The sequence below is a fragment of the Hypanus sabinus genome, chromosome 14, assembly GCF_030144855.1.
Source record: "Hypanus sabinus isolate sHypSab1 chromosome 14, sHypSab1.hap1, whole genome shotgun sequence".
Classification (NCBI taxonomy): domain Eukaryota; kingdom Metazoa; phylum Chordata; class Chondrichthyes; order Myliobatiformes; family Dasyatidae; genus Hypanus; species Hypanus sabinus.
The window spans coordinates 105,209,868-105,234,961 of NC_082719.1; the positions used below are offsets into that span (position 1 = coordinate 105,209,868).

The 25,094-nt window shown below is 44.8% G+C and overlaps 1 protein-coding gene across 8 annotated transcripts in view; it reads left to right on the forward strand.

Annotated features, from left to right (window-relative positions):
* Positions 1–25,094, forward strand: part of LOC132405046 (zinc finger and BTB domain-containing protein 7C) — a 313,232-nt gene that overhangs the window by 178,184 nt on the left and 109,954 nt on the right. For 7 of the 8 annotated variants that reach the window (XM_059989759.1, XM_059989756.1, XM_059989763.1 and 4 more), the window contains one exon: positions 19,684–19,804. The gene's annotated coding sequence lies outside the window, so the exon portion shown is untranslated. Of the gene's footprint in view, positions 1–16,897; positions 16,967–19,683; positions 19,805–25,094 lie in introns of all 8 variants that reach the window. The other variant, XM_059989758.1, reaches the window with a different exon arrangement.

The window sequence follows — 25,094 nt, forward strand, 5'->3', positions numbered from 1 at the left end:
TGAAAATCGAGGTACACCACATCCACTGGATCTCCCTTGTCTAACTTCCTGGTGACATCCTCCAAAAACTCCAATAGATTAGTCAAGCATGATTTGCCCTTGGTAAATCCATGCTGGCTCGGCCCAATCCTATCACTGCTATCTAGATATGCCACTATTTCATCTTTAATAATGGACTCTAGCATCTTCCCCACTACTGATGTTAGGATGATAGTTCTCTATTTTCTCCCTCCCTCCTTTCTTAAAAAGTGGGATAACATTAGCCATTCTCCAATTCTCAGGAACTGATCCTGAATCTAAGGAACATTGGAAAATGATTACCAATGCATCCGCAATTTCCAGGGCCACCTCCTTTAGTACCCTAGTGTGCAGACCATCTGGACCTGGGGATTTGTCAGCCTTCAGTCCCATCAGTCTACTCATCACTGTTTCCTTCCTAATGTCAATCTGTTTCATTTCCTCTGTTACCCTATGTCCTTGGCCCATCCATACATCTGGGAGATTGCTTGTGTCTTCCCTAGTGAAGACAGATCTAAAGTACATTAAATTCTTCTGCCATTTCTCTGTTTCCCATAACAATTTCACCCAATTTATTCTTCAAGGGCCCAACATTGTTCTTAACTTTCTTCTTTCTCTTCACATACCTAAAAAAGCTTTTGCTATCCTCCTTTATATTCCTGTCTAGCTTTCATTCGTACCTCATTTTTTCTCCCCGTATTGCCTTTTTAGTTAAGTTCTGTTGTTCCTTAAAAATTTCCCAATCATCTGTCCTCCCATTCACCTTAGCTCTGTCATACTTCCTTTTTTTTAATGCTATGCAATCTCTGACTTCCTTTGTCAACCACTGTGGCCCCTTTCCCCCCTTTGAATCCTTCTTTCTCCGGGGGATGAACTGATTTTGCACCTTGTGCATTATTCCCAAGAATACCTGCCTTTGCTGTTCCACTGTCTTTTCTGCTAGGATATCCGTCCAGTTAACTTTGGCCAGCTCCTCCCTCATGGCTCCATAGTCTCCCCTGTTCAACTGCAACACTGACACCTCTGATCTGCCCTTATCCTTCTCAAATTTCAGATAAAAACTTATCATATTCTGGTCATACCTCCTAATGGCTCCTTTACTTCAAGATTGCTTATCAAATCCTGTTCATTACACAACACTAAATCCAGAATAGTTCTGTCCCTGGTCGGCTCTTGTACAAGCCGTTCCAAGAATGCATCCCATAGGCACTCTACAAACTCCCTATCCTGGGGTCCAGCACCAGCCTGATTCTCCCAGTACACCTGCATGTTGAAATCCCCCATAACTACTGCGACATTACCTTTGCCACATGCCAATGTTAACTCCCTATTCAACTTGCACCCAATATCCATGCTACTGTTTGGGGGCCTGTAAACAACACCCATTAGGGTCCTTTTGCCCTTACTGTTCCTCAGTTCGATCCACACAGACTCTACTTCTCCTGATCCTATGTCCCCCCTTGCAAAGGACTGAATCTCATTCCTCACCAACAGGGCCACCCCATCCCCTCTGCCCACATTTCTGTCCCTACGATAGCACATATACCCTTGTACATTCATTTCCCAGGTCTGATCTCCCTGCAGCCATGTCTCTGTTATCCCAACAACATCATAGTTACCCATTCGCACCTGAGCTTCAAGCTCATCCGCCTTATTTCTGACACTTCGTGCATTCAGAAATAGAATTTTTAGCCCATTTCTCCCCTCTCTGTTTAAATCGCTGCCTATTGTGCTTAACCCAGCTCCCCGAACTCCCATCAGGCTATATGCTCCTTGAATTTTGTTGTCCTTTCTAAATTTACTTATTTTCTCCCCATTTAGATAATAGTTCGCACTATTTTTCCTTTTACCAAAATGCATTGTCATGCATTTCCCAACACTGTGTTCCATCTGCCACTTTTTTGCCCATTCTTCCGATTTGTCTAAGTCCTGCTGCAATCATATTGCTTCCTCAGCACTACCTATCTCTCTACCTGTCTTGGCATCATCTGCAAACTTTTCCACTAAGCCATCAATTCCATTATCCAAATTATTGACAAACAGTGTGAAAAGTACTGTTCCCAACCCTGATCCCTGAGGAACACCACTAGTCACTGGCAGCCAACCAGAAAAGGCCCCTTTTATTCCCACTCGCTGTCTCCTGCCTGTCAGCCATTCCTGTATCCATGCCAGTATCTTTCCTGTAACACCATAGGATTTTATGTTGTTAAGCAGCCTCATGGCACCTTATCAAAGGACTTCTGAAAATCCAAGTAACTGACATCCACTGCCTCTCCTTTGTCCACCCTGCTTGTTACTTCCTTGAAGATCTGTAACAAATTTGTCAGACAAGATTTTCCTTTACGGAAACCATGCTGACTTTGACTTATTTTATCATTAGTCCCCAAGAACCCCGAAACCTCAACCTTAATAACGTTCACCAGCACTTTCCCAACCATTGAGGTTAGGCTAACAGGCCTATAATTTCCTTTCTTTTGCCTTAAAGAGTGGTGTGACATTTAAAATCTTCCAGTTCTCTGGGACAATGCCAGAATCAAGCGATTCTTGAAAGATCATGACCAATGCATCCTTCATATCTTCAGCAACCCCTCTCAGGACTCTGGGATGTAGTCCATCTGGTCCAGGTGACACTTAAGACATTTCAGTTTGTCCAGCACTTTTTCCTTCGTAATTGCAATGACACTCACTCCTGCTCCCTGATACTCACGGACCTCTGGCACACTGCTAGTGTCTTCCACAGTGAAGACTGATGCAAAATCATCTGCCATTTCTTTGTTCCTCCTTACTACCTCACCAGCATCATTTGCCAGTTGTCCAGTATCAATTCTCACCTCCCTTTCACTGTTTATGTAACTGAGAAAACTCATAGTATCCTGCTTTATGTTATTGGTTCATTTGCCCTCATGTTTTATCTTTTCCCTTCTTATAGGTTTTTAAGTTGCCTTTTGTTGGATTTTAAAAGCTTCCCAATCATCCAACTTCCCACTCACTTTTGCTATGCTATATGCCCTTTCCTTGAGTTTTATGCAGTCCTTAACTCCCCTTGTCAGCCACGATTGCCTACCATTCCCATTTGAGAACTTCTTCTTCTTCTCTGGGACATATCTATCTTGTGATCTATTCCCAGAAACTTCAGCCATCTCTGCTCTGCCGTCACCCCCAACTAGTATCCTCCTTCAATCCACTATGGCAAGCTCCTGTCTCATTCCCCTGTAATTCCCCATATTCCATTGTGATAATGATATATTCAGATTCAGATTCAGTTTATTGTCATTTAGAAACCACAAATGCAATGCAGTTAAAAAATGAGACAATGTTCCCCCAGAATGATATCACAAAAGCACATGACAAAACAGACTACACCAGAAAATCCACATAACGCTTCACAATCCCCAATCCAGAGTCCAGAGAGGCTGCTGCGTATTAATATCGCGCTACCATCTTAGCGCGTTCCCCGGAAAGGAACTCCAAATCCACCAGACAAACAAGACCAAAAACTAAAGCTACAAGACCTGCACAAAATCACATAGTTACAACAGTGCAAACAATAGCACAATTGATTTAAATAAACAGACCATGGGCACAGTAAAAATAGTCCAAAGATGTTAAAAGACTATAAGTTCGAAAGAAATCACCACACAGTTTCCACAAGTCCCCAGGGTCCCGATAGACTCGTCATCCCATGCTGACGGCAGAAGGGAATACCCCCGCTATAGACTTCCACGGCACCGCCCGACTCAGCCTCGCAGACGCAGCACACACTGAAAGCTCCGTCGAGCCCAGCCTCGCAGACGCAGCACACAGTGAAAGCGACCTAACCGCAGCGGACTCCGAGTCCGTCGAACCTCCGAGCCTCCGACCATCCCCTCTGGCACAGCTTCTCCGAGCACCATCCTCTGCCAAGCGTATTAAGACGCCCCCGCCAACGGCCATCGGCAAAGCGACCCCGACTGGGGGCCTGTTCTTCCCAGCAGAGACCCAGACCTCGCAGCAGCAGCAACGAAGAAGGTCTTCCTGGAGATTTCCCGATGTTCCGCCATGCTCCCACGTCCGTTTTTCATCCGATAGATAATCAGCTCCGGAGTGGCCGCTGCAAGCTGCGTCGCGCTGCCATCTTGGATCATTATGTGACTTATGCTTCTCCCTCTCAAATCGCATAGTCATTTATAGAATCAGAGTAACCCCCCACCTACTCTCCCTACCCCCCAACTCCTTCCTATTCTGACTCCTTCGCTTTCATTTCCGGTCCCGATGAAGCATCTCAGCCTGAAATGTCATCTGTCTATTCCTCTCTATAGATCTCTGAATGTGCAGCATCTGTAGAATATCTTGTGTTATGTCATATGAGATAGAAGCAGCATTAAGCCATTTGGTCCATTGAGTCTGCTCCATGGCTGATCTATTATCCCTCTCAATGCCATTCTCCTGCCTTCTCCCGTAACCTTTGATGCTATTTCTAATTAATTGCATTCCTCACACCAAATGCTGGAGGAACTCAGCAGGTCAGGCAGAGTCTATGGTCAGAGTAACACACACAAAATGCTGGAGGAACTCAGCAGGTCAGGCAGTGTCTATGGACAGAGTAACACACACAAAATGCTGGAGGAACTCAGCAGGTCAGACAGTGTCTATGGACAGAGTAACACACACAAAATGCTGGAGGAACTCAGCAGGTCAGACAGTGTCTATGGACAGAGTAACACACACCAAATGCTGGAGGAACTCAGCAGGTCAGGCAGTGTCTATGGACAGAGTAACACACACAAAATACTGGAGGAACTCAGCAGGTCAGACAGTGTCTATGAACAGAGTAACACACACAAAATGCTGGAGGAACTCAGCAGGTCAGACAGTGTCTATGGACAGAGTAACACACACCAAATGCTGGAGGAACTCAGCAGGTCAGACAGTGTCTATGAACAGAGTAACACACACAAAATGCTGGAGGAACTCAGCAGGTCAGACAGTGTCTATGGACAGAGTAACACACACCAAATGCTGGAGGAACTCAGCAGGTCAGACAGTGTCTATGGACAGAGTAACACACACCAAATGCTGGAGGAACTCAGCAGGTCAGGCAGCATCCTTGGAAATTAATAAGTACCTACACTCAAGACCCTTCTAGAATGAAGACGCAAGATTAAAAGGGTGGGTGGAGGGCAAAGAGGACAATCTGGAAGGTGATAGGTGAAGCCGAGTGGGTGGGAAAGGTAAAGGGCGGAGAAGAAGGAACCCGATAGGAGAAAGGGAAGAAGGAGGGGCACCAGTGGGAGGTGATAGGCTGGTGAGAGAAGAGCTAAGAGGCTACAGTGGAGAACAGAAAAAGAGAGAAGGGGAGGGATAAAAATTAGTGGAGGTTCATGCCATTAGGTTGAAGCCCCCTTTCTCAACCTTTTTGGCCTGGAGGAGGCCTTGAAGTAATTTTCAGGTCTCAGGGAACCCCTGCATAAAAATCATTAAATCTACAGCTCACAGTACATTAGTGTGATCAGTAGGTTATAGGTTGCAGATACAATAATCCAAAAATAATGGTCAATGCTCTTTTGAGTAGAGAATTAACTTTTAACCAACATTTCTTGAAAAAAGCAGGTAGTTAAGCTTAGCTTACCTTTCTTGAAATTAATCTCTTTCTTTTCCTTCAAAACTTTTAAAAACTCATAAGGGAAACATGATAAATTTCTGTTAGATAACTGGCTTAACCCAAAGTGGGATTTAATTTTTCTAAAGGTAAACTCAATTAGATTTAATTGCTGCCCCCCTCACTGGACCCCCTGCAGTTTGCATACCATCCCAACTGCTCAACAGATGATGCCATTGCCACCACCCTCCATCTACCCCTAACCCACCTGGACAAAAAAGACACATATGCTCGGATGCTGTTCATGGACTTCAGTTCAGCATTCAACACAATCATCCATCAGAAACTGATTTGAAAGCTGAGCCTACTGGGCCTGAACACCTCCCTCTGCAACTGGATCCTAGACTTCCTGACTGGGAGACCTCAGTCAATCCGGATCAGGAGCAGCATCTCCAACACCATCACAGTGAGCATGGGGGCTCCCCAGGTCTGTGTGCTCAGTCCACTGCTGTTCACTCTGCTGACCCACCACTGTGCTGCAACACACAGCTCGAACCACATCATCAAGTTCGCCGATGACACGACCGTGGTGGGTCTCATCAGCAAGAACGATGAGTCAGCTTACAGAGAGGAGGTGCAGTGACTAACGGACTGGTGCAGAGTCAACAACCTGTCTCTGAATGTGAACAAAACAAAAGAGATGGTTGTTGACTTCAGGAGGGCACGGAGCGACCACTCCCCGCTGAACATCGACAGCTCCTCGGTAGAGATCGTAAAGAGCACCAAATTTCTTGGTTTTCACCTGACGGAGAATCTCACCTGGTCCCTCAACACCAGCTCCATAGCAAAGAAAGCCCAGCAGCATCTCTACTTTTTACAAAGGCTGAGGAAAGTCCATCTCCCACCCCCCATCCTCATCACATTCTACAGGGGTTGTATTGAGAGCACCCTGAGCAGCTGCATCACTGCACCATCTCGGATCGCAAGACCCTGCAGCGGATAGTGAGGTCAGCTGAGAAGATCATCGGGGTCTCTCTTCCTGCCATTACGGACATTTACACTACGTGCTGCACCCACAAAGCAAACAGCATTATGAAGGACCCCACACACCCCTCATACAAACTCTTCTCCCTCCTGCCATCTGGGAAAAGGCACCGAAGCATTTGGACTGTCACAACCAGACTGTGCAACAGTTTCTTCCCCCAAGCCATCAGACGCCTCAATACCTAGAGCCTGGACTGACACCAACTTACTGCCCTCTACTGTGCCTATTGTCTTGTTTATTATTTATTGTAATGCCTGCACTGTTTTGTGCACTTTAGGCAGGTCTGTAGTCTCGTGTAGTTTTTTTTTGTGTTGGTTTACATAGTTCAGTGTAGTTTTTGTACTGTTTCATGTAGCACCATGGTCCTGAAAAACTTTGTCTCATTTTTCCTACGTACTGTGTACCAGCAGTTATGGTCAAAATGACAATAAAAAGTGACTTGACTTTAAATAAAGATTATAAATTGATTTTAATTCATGCTATTTACAACATGAAAATTTATTGACAATGTTGAATTGTAAAGTTACTAAAAACCTTAAGCCGAAGCAATATTAATAAAGATATAGACTAAGGCTCAATTTTATACAAGACCTTGAAAAAAAAATTTTTTCTCACAAAGTGACATGATCAGGCTCAAGTATAGGCCTAGCATGTGAAGCCTGTGCTTGTTTTTTGCTGCACAAATACTCAATTCTGAGTCAAACTTGAGGTAAGGTCACAAATTTCATCTTCAACTGATCTCTAACCTTGCTCTTGTTGCTTGTTAAACAAGATAAAGCTTGCGCACATGTGTAAGAAGTTGAAAACTGCAGAAAAATGTACATTTCTTTCCTATGAATGGCAGGATACTCTTCTTTCAGAGAAATCCAGAACTTGTCCAGGGGCAGGTCAGTAAATCTCATCTTGAATGCACGATCAGAGTGTAGCTCAGTTCTTCCTCTTCTCTCAAAGTTAAGTTCTCAGGGTGAGCAGAAGATTCAGAGAAAGGGTCCTTCACCCAGTCATACACTTGTGTTGAAAGGGAGGAAAATACTGTTCAATTTTGTTCTGCAGTTCTTCCAGGTGGTTTTCAATTAGTCTCAAGGCTTTCTGATATCCTTCCCCACTCTCAAGCCCAAACAGCAGTGGAAACATATAAAGATTTCTTTTTTCAAACTGAGTTTTCCAAGGATTCCGTTTCTTTTTAAACCTAAGAATCTTGTCACTTGAAGTCAAATATTTTCTCCAGGATCTTGCAGAGACTTGTTCAACTGGTTCATATGATGAAAAATATCAGTTAAGTAGACTAGTATCTGCAGTCATTTTTCATCTTCAAAGCATCCAGCAAAATCTGGCCTCCAAGACAGACCTTTTGTTTCCAGATATGAAGACAAAACAATAAATATATCTTGACCTTTGCTTATTTCAGGCAGCTTCTTGCAACAGCAAAAGTTTCCTTGAATTTCACCATCATTTACAAATCTTGCAACTGCTACAACATGACATTTATTGGTGAAATCTGTTGACTCATCAACCTGGACAGAGAAGCTGTTTTTTTCAATTTATCACACGAATCTTCCTCACATCATGTGGCATGTTATCAGTACATCGACTTATTGTACTGTTTGAGAGTGAAACCTTTTCAGTTTCTCGTACTGCATCTTGTCCTAACATTTTACCCACTTTAATTTTACATGCTGGCGTTATTAGGTTTTCAACAACGATGTGACTTTTCCTTTTATGGGTAATAAGTTCTGCTATTAAATAACTTGCTTCCTGAGTCCTTTTACTATCTGTGACTTCCTTAACAAAAGCGTTACTCTGTTTTGAGATTCCAAAAGCTGTTTAAAATAATCAGCACCTTTATATGTCATATGGCTGTGATTTGTGAGGAAGTGCCCTTTCAGTTTTGCTGGAGCCATTGCTACATTTGCCACAATGGAATAGGACATCTTGGTTCACCAGTCCATGTGAAACTCATTGATAAATAGCTTTCATCGTAAAGAGATTTTTTGTGTTGTGCTAGTGCAGTGAAATGACTCAGAAGACTGTAATTCTTCATCATTAACCTTATCAGAAATGTCCATAGCCCTAGGCCTAGAATCCTCCTCTTCCATTTCACAGTGCTTCTTCAAAAATCACCACATTGGACTATCATATGAGGCTGTTGACCACAGGGCTTAATAAAATATCCCTGTGTAATTTACACTTCACGTTCCACATCAGCCTACTGCCCTCCCCTTCGTACAATACAGCGCTCACCAATTATCTCACGTCAAAATCTGAGAATGGATTCAACCAAATAAACACGTTCATACTGCGCACGGCCGTACTAGGCTGAGAAGCTTTGAACAAGATCGTAAATGGGGCTGCTTGGTCACCAGCCACCACTGCGAGCACTAGCATCATGTTACGCTATGTTCAAAATACAATTTTTTTAAAATCACAATCTCTTGCCGAACCCCTAGTGACCTCTCACAGGCCCCTGGTTGAGAAACCCTGGGTTGAAGACTACCTAGACAGGACATAAGGTATTGTTCCTCTACCCTGAGGGTGGCCTCATCATGGCACAAGAAGAGGCCATGAACTGACATGTCAGACAGGAATGAGGATAGGACTTAAAATGGTTGGCCAGCGGGAAATTATGACCTTGGCGGATGGAGCAGAGGTGCTTGACAAAGCGGTTTCCCCAGTTTGTATTGGGTCTCACCAATGTAGAGGAGACCGCATTGGGAACACTGGATACTGCAGACGACTGCAACAGATTTGCAGGTGAAGTGCTGTCTCATCAAAAGGATGGTTTGAGGCCCTGAATGAAGGTGAGGGAGGAGATGAATGAGCAGGTGTGGCTTTTCGTTCACTTACGTGGATGAGTGCCAGGAGGGTGATCGGTGGGAAGAGACCAATGCACAAGGGAATCACGGAGGGAGCAATCCCTGTGGGAAGCGGCGAGTATGCGAGGGCATTTAAAGGTGTGTTTGGTGGTAGGATCCTGTTCAAGATGGAGGAAGTTGGGGAAGTAATGTGTTGGATGCAGAGGTAGGCGAGGACAAGAGGAACTCTATCCCTTTTAAGGTGGTGGGAAGATGAGGCGTGTGCAGATGTCTAGGGAATGGAGGAAATGCGGCTGAGGGCAGAATCAAGTCAACTAACTTTTACTGTCATTTGGACCATTACTGCTGGTATAGTACATAGTAAAAACGAGACTTTTTTTCAGGACCATAGTGTTACATGATACAGTAGAAAAACTAGACTGAACTACGTAAAAAACAACACAGAAATAAAAACTACACTAGACCACAGACCTACTGCATAAAGTGCACAGAACAGTGCAGGCATTACAATAAATAATAGACAGGACAATAGGGCAGTAAGGTGTCAGTCCAGGCTCTGGATATTGAGGAGTCTGATAGCTCGGGGGAAGAAACTGTTACATAGTCTGGTCGTGAGAGCCCGAATGCTTCGGTGCCTTTTCCCAGACAGCAGGAGGGAAACCCTGCCTCCTGCCCATCAATGGTGGAGGAAGGGAAACCCTATTTATTGAAGAAGGACATCTCTGAGATGAAGAAACTGAAAAAAGAGGATAGCACTTTTTACAGGAGGCAGGGTGGATAGAGGTATAGTCATGGCAATTTAGAGCTTATTAGCCTCCACTTTAAATAAACCCAATGACTTAGCCTCTATAGTGGTGTATGACAATGAATTCCACAAATTCACCACCATCTAGCTAAAGAAATTCATCCTCATCTCTATTAGAAAAAAACATTCTTCAATTCTGAGGTGAAGCCCTCTGGTCCTAGACTCCCCACTATAGGAAACATCCTCTCCCCATCCACTCCAACTGTGTCCTCTGGTCCTAGACTCCCCCCCAGTGTAGGAAACATCCTCTCCACATCCACTCTATCTGTTCTCTCTGGTTCTAGACTCCCCCACTATAGGAAACATCCTCTCCACATCCACTCTATCTGTGTCCTCTGGTCCTAGACTCCCCCACTATAGGAAACATCCTCTCCACATACACTCTATCTGTGCCCTCTGGTCCTAGACTCCCCCACTATAGGAAACATCCTCTCCACATCCACTCTGTCTGTGTCCTCTGGTCCTAGACTCCCCCACTATAGGAAACATCCTCTCCACATACACTCTATCTGTGCCCTCTGGTCCTAGACTCCCCCACTATAGGAAACATCCTCTCCACATCCACTCTGTCTGTGTCCTCTGGTCCTAGACTCCCCTACTATAGGAAATATCCTCTCCACATCCACTCCATCTGTGTCCTCTGGTCCTAGACTCCCCCACTATAGGAAACATCCTCTCCACATCCACTCCATCTGTGTCCTCTGGTCCTAGACTCCCCCACTACAGGAACCATCCTCTCCACATCCACTCTATCTGTGTCCTCTGGTCCTAGACTCCCCCACTACAGGAAACATCCTCTCCACATCCAATCTATCTGTGCCCTCTGGTCCTAGACTCCCCCACTATAGGAAACATCCTCTCCATATCCACTCTATCTGTGTCCTCTGGTCCTAGACTCTCCACTATAGGAAACATCCTCTCCACATCCACTCTATCTGTTCCCTCTGGTTCTAGACTCCCCCACTACAGGAAATATCCTCTCCACATCCACTCTATCTGTGTCCTCTGGTCCTAGACTCCCCCCCAGTGTAGGAAACATCCTCTCCACATCCACTCTATCTGTTCTCTCTGGTTCTAGACTCCCCCACTATAGGAAACATCCTCTCCACATCCACTCTATCTGTGCCCTCTGGTCCTAGACTCCCCCACTACAGGAAACGTCCTCTCCACATCCACTCTATCTGTGTCCTCTGGTCCTAGACTCCCCCACTATAGGAAACATCCTCTCCACATCCACTCTACCTAGGTCTTTACATATTCAATAAGTTACAATGAGATCCTCCCTCATTCTACTGAACTCCAATGAGTACAGCCCAGCCATCAAATACTCCTCGTGCATTAACCCTTTTGTTCCTGGAATCATTGTGGTGAACCTCCTTTCATCCCAATGTTCACTGCAGGGTTTTGGCTCTCAGGAACAGGAAGTTTCTGTTCAAACACTGAAGTCCCTCCACTCCATTCCTCCTCAGGGCCATCTGTGATCTAGATTTTGCTCACCTGTTCTAATATTTCGTTTGGATTGCAATAGTATTCTTTCAGTGTTAAACCTCTGATACGGCATTGGAAATATCTCAAACATGAGAAAATCTACAGATGCTGGAAATCCAGAGCAGCACCCACAAACTGCTGGAGAAACTCAGCAGGTCAGACTGCGTCCATGGAGAGGAGTAAGCAGTCAAGATTTTGGGCCTGAAATGTCGACTGTTTACTCTTTTCCATAGATAGTGTGTTGCATTGACAATAGTGAAACAAGCATCAATTTCTCTCTGGAGTGAATTATCCAACAGATCTGGGGACATCATGCTATCATAACAGCTTGCACAACGCTCTTACAGTGTCAGTGACCCGGGTTCAATTCCCGTCACTGTCTGTGAAGAGTCTGTACGTTCTCCCCGTTGCTGTGTACCGGTCCGTATAACGGGATTACAGTTTCAGTGACCCGGGTTCAATTCCCGTCACTGTCTGTGAGGAGTGTGTACGTTCTCCCCATTACCGTGTACCGGTCGGTATAACGGGATTACACTGTCAGTGACCCGCATTCAATTCCCGTCACTGTCTGTGAGGAGTGTGTACGTTCTCCCCATTACCGTGTACCGGTCGGTATAACAGGATGACAGTGTCAGTGACCCGGGTTCATTCCCCGTCACTGTCTGTGAGGAGTGTGTACGTTTTCCCTGTTACTGTGTACCGGTCAGTATAACGGGATTACAGTGTCACTGACCCGGGTTCAATTCCCGTCACTGTCTGTGAGGAGTGTGTACGTTCTCCCCATTACTGTGTACCGGTCAGTATAACGGGATTACAGTGTCAGTGACCCGGGTTCAATTCCCGTCACTGTCTGTGAGGAGTGTGTACGTTCTCCCCATTACTGTGTACCGGTCGGTATAACGGGATTACAGTGTCAGTGACCCGGGTTCAATTCCCGTCACTGTCTGTGAGGAGTGTGTACGTTCTCCCCGTTACTGTGTACCCGTCAGTATAACGGGATTACAGTGTCACTGACCCGGGTTCAATTCCCGTCACTGTGAGGAGTGTGTACGTTCTCCCCATTACTCTGTACCAGTCGGTATAACGGGATAACAGTGTCAGTGACCCGGGTTCAATTCCCGTCACTGTCTGTGAGGAGTGTGTACGTTCTCCCCGTTACTGTGTACCGGTCTGTATAACGGGATTACAGTGTCAGTGACCCGGGTTCAATTCCTGTCACTGTCTGTGAGGAGTGCGTACGTTCTCCCTGTTACTGTGTACCGGTCAGTATAACAGGATTACAGTTTCAGTGACCCGGGTTCAATTCCCGTCACTGTGAGCAGTGTGTACGTTCTCCCAGTTACTGTGTACCGGTCGGTATAACAGGATTACAGTGTCCGTGACCCGGGTCAATTCCCGTCACTGTGTGTGAGGAGTGTGTACGTTCTCCCCGTTACTGTGTACCGGTCGGTATAATGGGATTACAGTGTCCGTGACCCGGTTTCAATTCCCGTCACTGTCTGTGAGGAGTGTGTACGTTCTCCCCGTTACTGTGTACCGGTCTGTATAACGGTATTACAGTGTCAGTGACCCGGGTTCAATTCCCGTCACTGTCTGTGAGGAGTGTGTACGTTCTCCCCATTACTCTGTACCAGTCGGTATAACGGTATTACAGTGTCAGTGACCCGGGTTCAATTCCCGTCACTGTCTGTGTGGAGTGCGTACGTTCTCACTGATACTGTGTACCGGTCGGTATAACGGGATTACAGTGTCAGTGACCTGGGTTCAATTCCCGCCACTGTCTGTGAGGAGTGTGTACGTTCTCCCCATTACTGTGTACCGGTCAGTATAACAGGATTACAGTGTCAGTGACCCGGTTTCAATTCCCGTCACTGTCTGTGAGGAGTGTGTACATTCTCCTGTGCCCATGTGGGTTTGTTCAGGTGCTCCGGTTTCATTCCATATCCCAAAGACCTACGGGTTAGTAGGTTAATTGGTTACATGGGTGTCATTCTATGGCACAGGCTTGATGGGCCAGAGGCGTCTTTCACTGTGCTGTCCCTCTGAAAATAAAAAACACAATGAAGTTGTGGAAACGCAAAAGTTGGCAAATGGGACCAGCTGAGGGTCTTTAGGAAAGGCTGAAATCCATGTTGCCTGACTAGTCATGGATGGTCTGGAGGAGGTTCACGAATATTGAAATGTCTAGATTTTGTGGATGTGGAGTGGATGTTTCCTATAGTTGGGGACTCTAGGACTTGTGGGTACAGGCTCAGAATAGAGGGGTGTCCAATTTGAACAGATATGAGGTATTTCTTTAGCCAGAGGGTGGTGAATCTGTGGAATTCATTGCCACATGTGGCTGTGGACGTCAGGTCATTGGGTATATTTATAGTGGAGTTTGATAGATTCTTGATTTTGTCAAGGCATCAAAGGGTACGGGGAGACGGCCGGAGAACAGGGTTGAAAGAGGTTATAAACCAGCAATGATGGAATGTAGGAGCAGACTCGATGGGCCGAATGTCATACATCTGCTCCTGTGTCTGATGGTCTAATGGTTTTATAGAGTCAGCAAGTGAATCTAAGTTTGTTGGTCTGATTTGTACTCTGCTATTTTGCTGGTGGCCTCTATTAAAGGCCCTGCCCACCACAGTCCTGCTCTCTTCTCCCTCCTTCCATCAGGAGCCCAAAAGCACGTACAGGCAGGTTCAGGGACAGCTTCTACCCGGATGTTGTGACTACAGAATGTTTCCCGAGCACAATAAGGTGGAGTCTTTACCTCACATCTACGTCCAGGAGACAGACTGAAAACTGGCTGATTGTCTTTCAACCAACTACTCTGCACATGGAATTCAGAGGGAAGGAGACCTATATCTCTCATTCCTGATGACCGACATTTATTTTATTCATTTTTCACATCTGGGCATGATATTGCACAACAGTATTATCCTTAAGAAGGTAACTTCACCCAATGCAGTCCCTCAGAGTCAGAATCAGAATCAGGTTTAATATCATTGGTATTTGCTGTTTGCAGCCAGGGGAGTGTAGTGTTGGGGAGCGTATGGTCATGCACTTCGGTAGAAGAAATGAAAGAGTTGACCATTTTCTAAAAGAAGAGAAAATATAAAAATCTGAAGTCCAAAGGGATTTGGGAGTCCTTGTGCAGGATTCCCAAAAGGTTAATTTGCGTGTTGAGTCGGTGGTGAGGAAGGCAAATGCAATGTTAGCATTCATTTCAAGAGGACAAGAATATTAAAGCAAGGATGTAATGTTGAGACTTTATAAAGTACTGATGAGGCCTCACTTGAAGTATTGTGAGCAATGTTGGACCTCTTATCTTAGAAAGGATGTGCGGAAACTGCAGAGGGTCCAAAGGATGTTCACGAAAATGATTCCAGGATTGAACGTCTTATCATATGAGGAGTGTTTTTGATGGCTCTGGACCTCTATTCACTGGAATTCAAAAGAATGAGGGGTGACCTCATTGAAACCTATTGAAGGCCAAGATTTTGTATATATTTAAGCCAGAGGTTAATAGATTAATTAGTTGATATATATATATATATATATATATATATATATATATATATATATATATATATATTTAGATGATATATAATGAGCCTCCCTGGTTTCCTTGGCTGAGTAAGTCTAGAGAAGACACTGTCAAGTCCCACCAAACTTGTGAGATTGAGGTGGCTTGTCCCACCCGAAACTCCGGTTTGTGTGGATGCTGTGTCATTTGCTGCCCTGTTACTGTTGCACCATCAATAACTCTCGGTTACTGGAAGTGAACTTTTATTAACAGCAAAAAGGACATCCTTTCTTCCTCGAAGACTGAGGGAGGAGCAGTGCCCCAATCGCCTTTATGCAGGGGTCTGTGGGTCAGCAGAGGGGCGTGTCCAGACAAGTATACGTAGTTTACCACACTTACAAACTAGTGCCACAAAATAACAGACAGTACACTGCATACAGTTAAAAGAATTATATTTATGAATCTTAGCTAAAGGGTTAGTAAAGAATAACTAAGAAAAGGGCCCATTCTAATTAAACAGTCTAATGCGCACAAGTTGGAACTCATCTTGAACTTCTCTGTCACTCACGCGCTGGGTCCTCAGTCAGCTTGTAAGTGCACAACACCTTCTGAACATTGCTCGCAATCCATCTCGAACAAACGGGTCTCCCCAGCGTCTTCTCTCTCCATCTCCCACTGAACACATGCCCAAGACCAACCTTATTGCCCCTCACCAAGAAAACCTCCCGCTGGTTAGATGGCACACGTTCCATGTCATCCCCTGTCTTCAACAATAAACAGGCTGAAAGCAGAACAGACTGCTAAATGAAATACCCACAACAGAGCAGTAAAGATGTGAACCAGGGCATTACATAAATAAGTAAAAATATTAAACAAAACTGGAGTCAAGTGGTGGTTATCTGCGGTAGAGTGAGAGTGATGGACATGTGGAATACACTGCCGGGGGGTGGTGGAGGCAGATACTCTAGAGACGGTTAAGAGACTCTTAGATAGACACACGGATGATAGAAAAACTGATGGTTCTAGTGGAGGGAAGGGTTCGATTGATCTTGGAGAAGGTTTAAAGATCAGGATCACATTGGGAGCCAAAGATCAGTTCAGTGCTTTAATATTCTATGTTATATCTTCTAACAACAGAATGTGACTGGGATTGGAATTTGTAGTATTGCTTTATTATTGCCACATATAAAGAGATACAGTGGAAAGCTTGTTTCGTAGACTGTCCATACAGATCAGATCATTCCATGGTGCAATAATTAGATCAGTTATGATTAGATTTGCAAATGAGAAAATCTGCAGATGCTGGTAATCCAAGCAGTACACTTAGACATGACCTACCATGCACAAAGCCTTGCTGACCATCCTTAATCAGTCCATGTCCATCCAAATACTCATATATCTGTTCCCTTAGAATTCCTTCCAATAACTTTCCCACTACTGATGTCAGGCTCACCAGCCTGTCATTTCCTGGCTTACGTTTAGAGCCTTATTGAAATGGCTATCCTTCCTCTGTCACTAAGAATGCTGCAAATATCTCTGCTGGTGCCCCTGCAGTTTCTGCACTTGCCTCCCATAGGGTCCAAGGGACTTATCCACTCTGATTTGCCTCACACCTCCTCCTCTCTAATCTGTACAGGGTCCATGAAGTTGATGCCGCTTTGCCTCACATCTATAGAGTCTGTGTCCATCTCCTGAGTGAATACAGGTACAAACAATTCATTTAAGATCTCCCCCATCTGTTTTGACTCCATACATTCTGGTTTTCCAGAGGACCAATTTTGTCCCTTGCAATCCTTATGCTCTTAGCATATCTGTAGAATCCCTTAGGATTCTCCTTCACCTTGTCTGCTAGGGCAACTTCATGCCTTCTTTTAGCCTTCCTAATTTCTTTCTTCAATGTTCCTTTGCATTTCTTGTACTCCACAAGCACTTTACTTGTTCCTGCTTGCCTTTGCCTGCTATACACCTCCTTTTCCCTTTTAACCAGGGCCACAATGTTCCTGAAAACCAAGGTTCCCTACATGTCCTGACGAAGGGTCTCAGCCCAAAACCTCGACAGTGCTTCTCCCTATGTGTGTGTTGTTTGAATTTCCAGCATCTGCAGATTTCCTCGTGTTTGTTCCCTACATGTGTTCTCTTTACCTTTCATCCTGACAGGCACATACAACTTCTGTACTCTCAAAATTACATTCTTGAAGGACCCCACTTACCAAGCCCACCTTTGCCAGTAAAAAGCCTGCCCCAATCCACATATAAACAAAATTGGCCTTTCTCCAATTTAGAAACTTAACCCGTGCACCAGACTTATCTCTTTTGCATATTTACTTTGAACTGATGTCACTGTGGTCACTAGATGCAAAGTATTCCCCTAAACAAATTTCTGTCACCTGTCCAGTCCCATTCCCAAAAAGTAGATCCAGTATTGCACACTCTCTTGTTGGGACTTCTACGTACTGGAAAAGGAAACTTTACTGAACACATTTGACAAACTCTATCCTGTCTATTCCTTTACAGTACGGGATTCCCAGTCAATATGTGAAAAGTTAAAATCACCTACTACAACAACCTTATGTTTCTTGCAACAGTCTGCTATCTCACCACTAATTTGTTCCTTTAACTCCCTTGGACTGTTGGCTAGTTTGTAATACAGCCCCATTAACATGGTCATACTTTTGTTATTTCTCAGTTCTACCCATAACACCTCATTAGTCAAGTTCTCCAGTCTGTCCTGACAGAGCACTGCCGTGACATTTCCCCTGACTAGTAACGCCATCCCTTCTCCTTTAATCCCTCCCTCTCTGTCAGATCTAAAACAATGGAATCCCAGAATACTGAGCTGTCAGTCCTGCCCCTCCTGCAACCAAGCCTCACTCATGGCTACAACATCATAATTCCAGGTATTGATCCATGTCCTGAGCTCATTGGCCTTTCCTACGATACATTTTCCTTTGAAATATACACAGCTCAGGACACTAGTCGCACCATGCTCAACCTTTTGATTCCTAACTTTGTCAGAGGTCTTAACAACATCTGTCTTCACAACTTCTCCACTAACTGTTCTGGCACTCTGGTTCCCATCCCCCTGCAACTCTAGCTTAAACCTCACCTGCAGCATTAACAAACCCTCCTGCTAGGATATTAGCCCCTTCCAGTTCAGGTGGAAACTGTCCCTTCTGTACAGATCCCACCATCCCTGGAAGAGAGACCAGTGATCCAAAAATCTTATGCCCTCCCTCCTACACCAACTCCTTAGCCAGATGTTAAACTGTATAACCTTCCTAGTTCTGGCCTCACTAGCACGTGACATGGGTAACAATCCAGATATCACAACCTTGGTGGTCCTGCCTTTTAACTTAGCACCTCACACCCTGAACTCTTGATGTAGAACCTCATCACTAGTCCAGCACACATCAAATGGACTACGACCTCGGGCTTTTCACCCTCACACTTAAGAAAATTAAATTAATTTTAAAAAGTTAAATAATTGGTTCAAAAAGAGAGAAAAAAAGTAGTGAGGTAGTGTTCATGGGTTCATTATCCAGTCAGAAATCTGATGGCAGAGGGGAAGAAGCTGTTCCTGAATCACTGAGTGTGTGTCTTCAGGAAACTGCTTCCTCCAGAAGTCAATATCTATCATCAGAGATCTCTACCGTCTGGGCCAAGGCATCTTCTCGTGGCTCCCATTGAGCATGAGGCTCAGAAGTCCAACAAGAACAGCTACTTCCCTTCAACCACAAACAAGAGAAAATCTGCAGATGCTGGAAATCCAAGCAACACTCAGAAAGTGCTGGAGGAACTCAGCAGACCAGGCAGCATTGATGGAAAAAAAGCACATGATGGAATGATGGAATGGCAGAGCAGACTCGATGGGCTGAATGGCCTAATTATGCTCCCATGTCGTATGGTCTAAGAGGGAAGAAGTAATCTGCATCTGGTGCAAATGAGAATTGAAATCAAAAACTAAAGAGCTATCATGGTTAACAAAATGGTGGTGTGTTTTAAAATCATCTGCAAATGTCAGCAGAATTTTGACCTGTGGGAAATATCTTGGAAACTTTGATATTTTCTCCTTTAGTCTTGTATACGAGAAATTACATAAAGCAATCTTGAATTCTGAATCTTAAATGTTTTGTGAATAGATCTGAATAAAATAGTTACTGAATATCTCGAGTAGACGGAGGGCTAATAGAGTTCTCGATATATATCGATTATTTACAGGTTTTTATTCTCGTTCTGTGTTTGCAGTTTGTTGTCTTTTACACACTGGATTTTTGTCGTGTGCAGTTTTTTTTTCCTTTCTACTTGCTATGAATGCCCAGGAGAAAGCAAATCTCAGGGTTGTAAACGGGGACATACATGTTCGTTGATAATAAATTTACTTCAAACTTTAAACTTTGATACACTGATTTTTTTTTTCAACAGATTGTCCACCCTGCATCCTGTCAAAGAAAACTTCTGGAATGTCAGCTCCAAATGCAAGAAGTGGAAGATCCCTCCTGAGAAATTGGTGTCCAAAGCTACAGAGCAAAGTCTGGCTACAAAGGTAGGGGTTAATGTAACTTGAATTCCCACCAGATGTAATTATGACACTGATGAAATGTAATCCATTTAGCATCACTGGTGGTGAGATATATTGAGACATATTTTCAAACAACGGTATTGACATGCCTTTGTAATCTAGCAGCTCTCCTCTGGCCATTCCGATCTCAGACTCAGATTTATGTATTTATCACGTGTACAATGAAGCATAAAGTGAAATGCATCAGCAAGCAGCGGATTGAGGAAGTGCTGGGGCAGCTCATAAAGTTCACCACATACTCCAGCACCCCACAATATAGCATTGTCAAAACAACCCAGGACAACAAGCAGCAAAATATTCCCTCCTCTCTCCCTCCCTTCCTACCCACCCACACACAGACCACCAGCCCCAGGACAGGCCTCCAGGTCCCAAGTCTTGAGGCTTTAGATTTCCAGACTTTCCATAAGACCAAAAGATATAGGAGCAGAAATAGGCCATTTGGCCCATTGAGTCTGTTCCACCTTTTCATCATGACTGATCCAATTTTCCTCTCAGCCCCAATCTCCTGCATCCTCCCCATATCCCTTCATGCCCTGACTAATCAAGAATCTATCAACCTCTGCCTTAAATATACATAAACACGTGGCCTCCACAGCTGCCTGTGGCAAAGAATTCCACAGATTCCACAGATTCACAGATTCAGATGGCTAAAGAAATTCTTCCACATTTACATTCTAAAAGGCTGAGGCTGTGTCCTCTGGTCTTAGACACTCCCGCCATAGGGAAACATCACATCATCTCTATTAAGGCCTTTCACTATTTGATAGATTTCAATGAGGTCACCCCTCCTTGTTCTGAGTTAGTGAATATAGGCCAGAGCCATCAAATGCTCCTCTTCTGACAAGCCATTCAATCCTGGAATAATTTTCATGAATCTCCTTTGAACCCTCTATAGTTTCTGCACATCCTTTCTAAGATAATGGGCTCAAAACTGCTCACAATACTCCACAAGTGAGGCCTCACCAGTGCTTTATAAAGTCTCAGCATTATATCCTTGCTTTTATATTCTTGTCCTCTTGAAATGAATACAAGCAGCACATTTGTCTTCCTCACCGCAGACTCAACCTGCAAATTAACCTTTAGGGAATCCTGCACAAGGACTGCACAAAGTCAGTTTGCACCTTAGCTCTCACCTCAGTTCTTTGTATTTACTCTTCAGTTGAAAATAGTCAACCCTTTCATTTCTTCTACAAAGGGCGTGACCATATACTTCCCAACACTGTATTTCATCTGCATATCTTTGCCCTTTCAAATTACTTTGGTGAATTCCTCTCTCATCCCACTGTAATTTCCTTTACTCCACTGAAATACTGCTACATCAGACTTTACTTTCTCCCTATCAAATTTCAAATGGAATCCCTAATCACCTCTGGTTCATTGCATAACACCCAATCCAGAATAGCAGGCTCAACGACAAACTGTTCCAAAAAGCCATCTCTTAGGCATTCAACAAACTCACTCTCGAGATCCATTTCCAACCTGATTTTGCCAATCGACCTGCATGTTGAAATTTCCCATGACTATCATAACATTGCCCTTTTGATATGCCTTTTCTACATTCTGTTGTAATCGGTGGTCCACATCCCAGCTACTGTTGGGAGGCCTGAATGTAACTGCTATCAGAGTCCTTTTGTCCTTACAGTTTCTTAACTCAACCCACAAAGATTCAACATCTTCTGATCCTATGTGACATCTTTCTACAGATATGATGCCATTCTACAGATATATGCACCAGATAAGGTGCCAGCAGAGCCACACCTCCCCCTCTGCCTCCCTTCCTATCCCTCTGAAACAATATGTACCCTTGGACATTCAGCTCCCAACTGCAACCATCCTTCAGCCACGATTCAGTGATGGCCAGAACATCATACCTGACAATATCATCTGCCTTATTTCTTATTCTCTGTGCATTAAGATATAACACTTTGAGTACTGTATTTGCTACCTTTTTTGATTGTGCATTCCTAATGCACTGATACTCACCCTGCTGGCTGCAATTTTGTCCTATCATCTACCTGCCCTTCCTGACAGTCCGACTGCACGCTATCTTTGCTTTTTACTATCCATCCTATCCTGAGTCCCTTCACTCTGGTTCCCACCCCTTTTCCAAATTAGCTTAAACTTTCACCAACATCTCTACCGAACCTGCCCGCGAGAATATTGATTCCCCTCAGGTTCAGAGACAACCCCCAGAAGAGATCCCAATGATCCAAGAACCTGAAGCCCTGCCCCCTGCACCAGCTTCTCAGCTACGCATTTATCTGCCAAATCATCCTGTTTCTACCCTCAATGGCCCATGGCATAGGTAGCAATCCAGAAATTACTACCCGGAAAGTCCTGCTTCTCAGCCTTCTACCTAGCTCTCTAAGTAAGTACCAAGGCATCTGGCTGTTACAAGGGAGCGTTGAGAGCAGACCCAAGTGCAGGACACAGACACACAGGTAGTATAAATAGAACAGTGTTTATTGATCGTTACTAGGAAGGCCAGAGAGCAACGACAAAAATGCCAACATTGGATAATAAACCAATAAAACCTGGACTAGAACTTGGACTCGGACTTGACTTGGAGTCAGAACTTGGATCTTGACTCGGAGTCGGAACTTGATTGGGACTCAGCCTAGATTTGGAACACAAGCCTGGAACTGGAACACGGAGCCTGGAACTGGAACACGGAGCCTGGAACTGGAACACGGAGCCTGGAACTGGAACACGGAGCCTGGAACTGGAACACGTCTTGGAGCCTGGACTTGGACATGGATGACAAGCCTGGACTTGAAGGACTTGGACAACGAGGAGACGGAATACCCAACTCGGAGTAGCGGCAAATGGCTCAGCTGGAAGGACTAGAACAGGCTCTCGACTCGACCCAGGAACAGCAGACGGCAGACTCAGACTTGACCCAGTCTCAGCTGGCCATGAAAACAACGAAATTCGTATCTTACTTGGAGTAACAGCAAAATGGCCGGCAACCCAGCTGAATGACTGAATTCACTAAACGGCCACGGCACTGAAGCAACTGGAGTCCATGATTCTCGGCGGCCCCGAAACAGGCACAGCTACCTTGCTGAGGTGACTGGCTTCCGGTGACTGGTTACCGGTGACAAACTTCTGATGATGGTCCAGCAATGAGTAGCTGTAACCCGGAGCCTTTTATGCTGATGGTTCGAAATGAAGATCAGGTGCCTTAATGAAGGTGCCCAACGGAACACAGGGAAAAGGAAATAACTGGAATATGGAAGGCACGGACTGGACCATGAGACTGGCTGCTCTCCTTCCCCCTCTAAAATGCTGAGTATGCAATCAGAGACATCCCTGATCCTGGCACCTGGGAGGAACATACCATCCAGTTGTCCTATTCACTTCCACAGAATCTCCTGTCTGTCCCTCTGACTATTGAGTCCCTATCACTATCTCTCCCCTCTTTCCCTCTTTCCCTTCTGCACCACGGACCCACGCTCAGTGCCTGTAACCCAGTCTCTGCGGCATTCCCCGGGAGGTCATCCCCCACAAACTTAGGGGTGACTACTTCTCTGTAATCCAGATGGATTTTTTCCTCACTCTCTGGTACAGGCCAAAGGTCATCCAGCTGCTGCTCCAGATCCCCAACACGGTCTTCACGGAGCTGCAGATGGATGTTCTTCAGCAGATGTAGTTCTCTGGTAGACCCTGGGTGTCTCAGGAATCCAACATCCAGCAATTAGTGGAGTGACATTTGCGATTTTCCTGTCTTCCAGAACCATTCCAGAATCCAGTGATTCTTGAAAGATCATGACTAATGCCTCCACAATCACCTCAGCCACCTCTTTCAGAAATCTAGGGTGTGCACCATCTGGTCCAGTGACTTATCCATCTTTAGACCTTTCAGTTTCCCCAAGAACCTTCTCTGTAGTTATGGTAACTTAACACACTTCATGCTCCCTGACACTTGCAACTTCCACCATACTGCTAGTGGCTTCCACGGTGAAAATACTTATGCAGTTCATCTGCCATTTTGTTATCCCCCATTGTTACTTCTCCAGCATCGTTTTCCAGCAGTTCAATGTCCACTCTCACCTCTCCTTTACACTTTATGTATCTGAAGAAACTTTTGGTATCCTCTTTAATGGTGTCGGCTAGCTTACTTTCATATTCTATCCTTAAGTTCTTAATGACTTTTTAGTTGTCTTCTGTTGGTATTTGAAGGCTTCCCAATCCTCTCACTTCCCACTAATATTTGCTTTATTATATGCCCTCTCTTTGGCTTTTATGTTGGCTTTGACTTCTCTTGTTAGCCATGGCTGTGTCAACTTTCCTTTAGAATACTTCTTCCTCTTTGTGATGTACATATCCTGAGCCTTCTGAATTCCTTCCTGAAATTCCAGCCATTGTTGCTCTGCTGTCATCCTGCCGGTATTCTTTTCCATTCAGTTCTTGCCAACTCCTCTCTCATGCCTCTGTGATTCCCTTTACTCCACTGTAATATTGATACATCTAACTTTAGCTTCTCCTCAAATTTCAGGGTGAATTCGATCATATTATGATCACATTCCCCTAAAGGTTCTTTTACCTTAAACTCTCTAATCAATTCTGGTTCATTGAACAACCCCCAATCCAGAATGGCTGATCCTCTGGTGAGCTCAACCATGAGCTGCTCCAAAAAATCATCTTGTAGACACTCTAGAAATTCCTCTTCCCGTAAACGAGCACCAACCTGGTTTTCGAATCTACCTGCGTATTGAAGACTTGCAGTTGACCTTGGCCTATGACATTCAGCATCAACACCCAAACCAGCTGTGCCTTCAATTCCTAGCATGACAACCTCAACAATAGTGCCTCCTGCTCACATAAATATGCTCTGACCTGTTATAGCCCAACAACACACATATACAGAAACATCCAGTGAAATGCATTGTGTAACAACCAACACAGTCCGAGGGTGTGCTGAGGGCAGCCCGCTAGTGTCACCACACTTTCCAGCATCAACATACTGTACCTCCACCAACAATGTTCATCAGAGTAACACAAGCAACGACAACAGCAAAACAAACGCATTCCAACCATAACACTCACCCACCCACTGACACAGGCCTCCAGCCCCAGGAGAGGCCACCCCTGAACCTCCTCCCTTCTGCTCACTCACCCACTTACACATAGAGGTCTCCTACCCCAGGACTGGCCACCTCCAGACCTCCTCATTCCCTCCTTCCCTCCCTCCCTCCCTCCCTCCCAGCCACTCAGACACACAGGCCTCAAACCCAAGGTGAGGCTACCTCAA